General features: G+C 40.0%; 1 long non-coding RNA gene across 1 annotated transcript; it reads left to right on the top strand.

Moving 5' to 3' along the window:
- Positions 1 to 495: 495 nt before the first annotated feature.
- LOC115566065 (uncharacterized) lies at positions 496 to 2,083 on the top strand. Its single transcript, XR_003980939.1, has 3 exons — positions 496 to 609; positions 1,515 to 1,594; positions 1,683 to 2,083. It is a non-coding gene; the product is annotated as an uncharacterized LOC115566065 (long non-coding RNA).
- Positions 2,084 to 5,503: the final 3,420 nt, after the last annotated feature.

Genomic DNA, 5,503 nt, shown 5'->3' with positions numbered 1-5,503 from the left:
AAAGGATGGATGAATGGACATTATGAAAATTCCAACAAAACCATCCCACAGCCTAAACACTCAAAAAAATTATTCTTGCCCCCAATAAACATAAAGCAATACGTTTAATTAAAATGTAACTGAAATATGAAAATGTAAAGTTTATTTATTCAAACAAATAAACATAAAGTAAAAATGGTTAGTTTAAACTGAATGTTAACAAATTGAGTAAACCTTATTTGACTTGATCACGGATGTATGCACTCAAAAAAATGATTATTGCCCCCAATAAACATAAAGCAATACGTTTAATTAAAATGTAACTGAAATATGAAAATGTAAAGTTTATTTATTCAAACAAATAAACATAAAGTAAAAATGGTTAGTTTAAACTGAATGGAAACAAATTGAGTAAACCTTATTTGACTTGATCACGGATGTATGGACTCGATCCCAAAAGGCAGCTATGCGCATGTGCGAGAGTAAAAGGAAACGTCATTTTGTCACAGTAGTCAACCGATGTGAAGGCTACTCTGAGTCTGAACCCTGACCCCGGACTTGGCATACTGAGCAGGACCAGAACACAGTCAGCGGGTCTGAGCGGGACAAATGTGGAGTGAAAGCTAGGAGGTAAGTAATGTTATTTATGAAGTATGCTAAGTTTAAATGTGATGAAGACGAAGCTAGCAGCACTGCTTCGACACTGGTGAACATAACGTTAGTCATGCTAGTTGTGAAATGCGCCAATAGCTACATTAGCATTAGATAGCAACACAGCAAAAAAACATTGGTTGTGGTACTCTGCGGTACTGTTAACGTCAGGCTGCTGCCGCTCAGGCTGCATCATATGCCAATATAGGCCGATGCACCTTATACATCTTAGTCGTTTGTTGTGTGTGTATATTATACTTTACTTTAAGACACTGCTGGGTAGCTTGTGAATTTACTCCTGGGGACCAATAAAGTCTTATTGATATAATATATCACAATATATTTATTAACCTATTTTGTATTGTTAATCTGAATCTGCAAAGTAACTTGAACTAAAGCAATACTTCCTACTAAGATATAGTCGAGTAGAAGTATAAAGTAGCAGACAATAAGTATATAAATATGTACAAGTACCTCAAATTTGTATTTAAGTACAATACTAGAGTAAATGTACTTCACTCGCTGGCTTGTTCTACAGCAGGCAAGCCAAACTACGTCCAGACTATGACAACGTTAGAATTTATTTAATATAGTAAATGTAAGAACTTAATGTTAACTTAAGATCATATTAAGACAGTTACACAATCACACACACATCCCTGTTTCTCATCCTGGTTGGAAACTAACCTTGTAATATATTTCCATTACTTCCAGGTACAACATCATAAGGCCAAATCAACAAAGTAGCTCACGTCTTGTATGGGGCAATCTTTAGTGAAGTGTCAATAAAGTAACTACAGGGGTGAAAATAAGAGGGCTATGAACAATGTCCTGGAAAATGTTTTGAAAAGTGGAGACTTGTTATATTATGCCTTCTTTTGCAGAGTGAGGACATTGACTGCATTCTAGAGGTCTGTGTGTCTACCTCAATGAAGACAGCGACACTGTCATTAAAGAGTACTTGGTTAGTAATGGCATTTTACTGTGAGCTTTCAGTAATTAACTTGTAATGTTTTCAATTTCAAACTGGTAAATATGTTTTTCACCATTAGAATGCCAATCATGAGGAAGCTGAGAGAGGGATTGCACAGACCACCATGGGGCTTTATGTGATTAGCAAAGATGGTGCTGATGCAGTGGACAAGCCAGAGGATGTTGGAATAGTCATCGAGGGTGTGGAACTGCTACGCAATCTGCAAAGTGTCTCTTTTGGATGTGCCATGCTTTTCAGCCTGATTTACACAATCAACCTAAGCTATCTGCAAAAACATTACCTTTTTATTTATTTTTTGATCCAACAGGTTTTTTTGGGATGTGTGCACCCTGTTGGAATTGTTAATGGAACAATTGCATTTAAAGTGTTCATAATTTGGGACTTACTAATAATGGATTGGATTTGTATGGCACTTTTCAAGACACCCAAAGCGCCTGACAGGGTTCCAGGTTCCATTCATTTACCCACAGTCATACTAGTGGTGGTAAACTACGATAGTAGCCACAGCTAGTACTTGGGCCCTGGGGCAGACTGACGGAAGCATGGCTGCCATTCAGTGCCTCCGACCACCACCTCAGACATACAGCAGTCATACACATTCACACGAGGCAAGGGGGGTGAAGTGTCTTGCCCAAGGACACAACACACTGCTTGAAAAGTGGGATTTTCGTCACTGTGCGGCACTGTAGATTGTCGTGGAAGTTCAGGTTTACGACTGTACGCGGCAATTTTCAGGCAACACCGAAAACTGCTGTGAATTGTTGGAAATTGACGTGGGCCTTGCTTGGCAGTTGTCCCCCAATGACCCCCCTCCCCCTGATTCTAGGGGAGGCTTTAACATGTAAATGAAAATGCTGTGAGCTATACAAATGCAAATCAGGGTAGCAGGGGGAGTTTTACCCCAGGTGACCTTTTTCCAAAAGGTAAGAAAATCTCTGGTATAAATAGATGAGGCTCAGTATAGCCTAATTATAGACTACATTTTTGCTTGAATTGATTTATTTAATGAAAGTATACTAGATTAATTACTGTGTATGTCATTAGCAACGGCCAATGTTGTGTAAAAAGGACACACACATTTAGTTTTTTCTTTCTCTCCTGGGAACAAGATAAAGATAAAACGCCAGTTGTTAATAAGTTCAAATTTGCATGAAATATTTTGAGATAAATAAGATATTAAAATGTATAAATAATTTCTGTTTCTGTTTCTTATTACGTGTGAGAGTTCATGACCTGTAAGAGTTTTTAGACTTCCGGGTTGACCGGAGCGTGAGTGACGAGGAAGAAGGAGCGGAGAGTTAATGGCGTCCAGCAGCGAGTGGACTGTGTGTGCCGTCAGTGTCGTGTTTTTATCACTAACGGACTGTGAGCTGTTGTCGGACGACGTGCTGTGAGAGTGTGAGTTGGACTCTCCATCGCAGTCGGAAGTGTTTTATTGTACACGAAGCAAGTTCGGCTAAGCTAGTTAGCAGGAGCTAGGCTAGGCTAGTAGGAGCTAAGCGAGCGGCCCGGCCATTGTCGAGAGGAAGCCTGCGCTGATGGGAGGAGCTTTGCTGGGTCGCCACAGAGAGTGTCGCCGACGGAGGCGCTTCGCTGCCGCCGAGGGACACGGAGGTTTATCGCTGCGAGCATTTTGTTCTCACAGACTAACCTCGCATCACAACGAGGCTGTGACCTCCTATTAGCTCGGAGCTATGTCTGCAAGTCCAGATTTACATGATGCCGATAATGACGCCATCGTGTGTAAGTAACGTTTACTGTTTCTCCCTCCTTGTTTAATTTTACTGTGACTCGTGTATTTTTTTTATTTTTTTATATAACGTTATACCTTTCTTTTTTAATTGTTTCCCAGCTGCCTGTAAGACATTCAGAGACGGTGACCGTTACGCAGGAGCTTCAGGTACAAACAACCAGATCTTGCATCGCAGGCGGAAGCTGTGAGGAGTTCAGCTCGGAGTCAAAGAGGGTAAGATTATTAGATTAGATCCGTTTTTGGTCAATGTGACTATTTTTCAGGTGCATTAAAAGATTGATTGGCCCATATGCAGTGCATCGCGCAGTACTGATTGTCTTTATTGATTGTTTTTACAGCTGTCTGGAAGCCAGACCGTGTGCTAGATGAGGATGAGGTGGACCATTGCAAGTGCGCCACAATGGACCTGATGTCTGAGGAGGAAGACGGCGGGGTGTCTGGATGGAGCCAGGAGCTCACCGAGCCTTTGGTGCCGCGCTGCAGTCGAGATTAGAGGCCGATTCCGAAGTACAGAGCGACGCACCACAGACGTCTGCAAAACGGACCGAATTCATACAGTAGGCCGGCAGTTACCCCCAGCTCCAGATGCTTTGTACATAGTTGGATGTGTTGTTGCTACATAAAGCTCTGTCCTTTGAATGAATAGCACCTTCCTGGCAAATGTTGCCTTCCTCAATTAAATTCGTGTTTGATGAGATATATATGCTTGTTTAAAGTAGTGGTTCATCCAATACAATCCAATTTTTATAGTTTATGTGATATACTTTTAAACAAGCATATATATATATATATATACGCATACATATATATATATACACATATACATATATGCTTGTTTAAAAGTAGTGGTTTCATCCAATACTGAGTAACCAGGCGTGGTTTCGCCGCTGTTCATATGCTAATTGGAGCCGTTCGGGAGAATCCTGGGCGTTCACGGACGAAAATCCCACTTTTCATGCAGTTACGACCATGACGCAGTTGGGGGCGGGGATCGAACCGCAGACCCTCTGAACATGGACCGACCCGCTCTATTAACTGAGCCACGGTCGCATTTAATTGTTTGGATGCAGTTTTCACAACTATGCGTGTATGTGTAGAATAACCAATTTGGAATACATCACTTTTATGTATAAGTTCCCCTTAACGGTAACTGAATAAACACATAAGGTTTATGTGTAAGTTTGCATTAATTTAATTTAATCAAATCTCACCAAGTTATTAAATTATTCACATTAACTCAATGTGATATAAAAACACTGCATTTAATGCAACACTTTACACTGAACTTATGTAATAAAATTAGATGGAAAATTTACATGTAATTAAAATACATAAAGTCAACGTTTTAGGCTTGATTATTTTTGAGTGAAGGTAACATCTTCACATTGCTTAATTTGTTGGACCAGCAGTCCCAAAACCTTGAGAGATTAAATCTGCAATTTGAAAATGGCAAATGTTTGGCGTTTTTTTATCAAACAAATAAACATAAAGTAAAAATGGTTAGTTTAAACTGAATGTTAACAAATTGAGTAAACCTTATTTGACTTGATCACGGATGTATGCACTCAAAAAAAGATTATTGCCCCCAATAAACATAAAGGCCACTCCACGTTTAATTTAAATGTAACTGAACTATGAAATGTAAGTTTATTTATTCAAACAAATAACATAAAGTAAAAATTGTAGTTTACACTGCATGGAAACAATTGAGTAAACCTTATTTGACCTTGATCACGGATGTCTGGACTCGATCCCAAAAGGCAGCTATGCGCATTGTGCGAGAGTAAAAAGGAAACGTCATTTTGTCACAGTAGTCAACCGATGTGAAGGCTACTCTGAGTCTGAACCCTGACCCCGGACTTGGCATACTGAGCAGGACCAGAACACAGTCAGCGGGTCTGAGCGGGACAAATGTGGAGTGAAAGCTAGGAGGGTAAGTAATGTTATTTATGAAGTATGCTAAGTTTAAATGTGATGAAGACGAAGCTAGCAGCACTGCTTCGACACTGGTGAACATAACGTTAGTCATGCTAGTTGTGAAATGCGCCAATAGCTACATTAGCATTAGATAGCAACACAGCAAAAAAACATTGGTTGTGGTACTCTGCGGTACTGTTACGTCAGGC

Source organism: Sparus aurata, chromosome 16 (genome assembly GCF_900880675.1).
Source record: "Sparus aurata chromosome 16, fSpaAur1.1, whole genome shotgun sequence".
Taxonomy (NCBI): domain Eukaryota; kingdom Metazoa; phylum Chordata; class Actinopteri; order Spariformes; family Sparidae; genus Sparus; species Sparus aurata.
The sequence above is the reverse complement of the archived record's forward strand: the minus strand, read 5'-3'. Positions and strand labels throughout refer to the sequence as shown.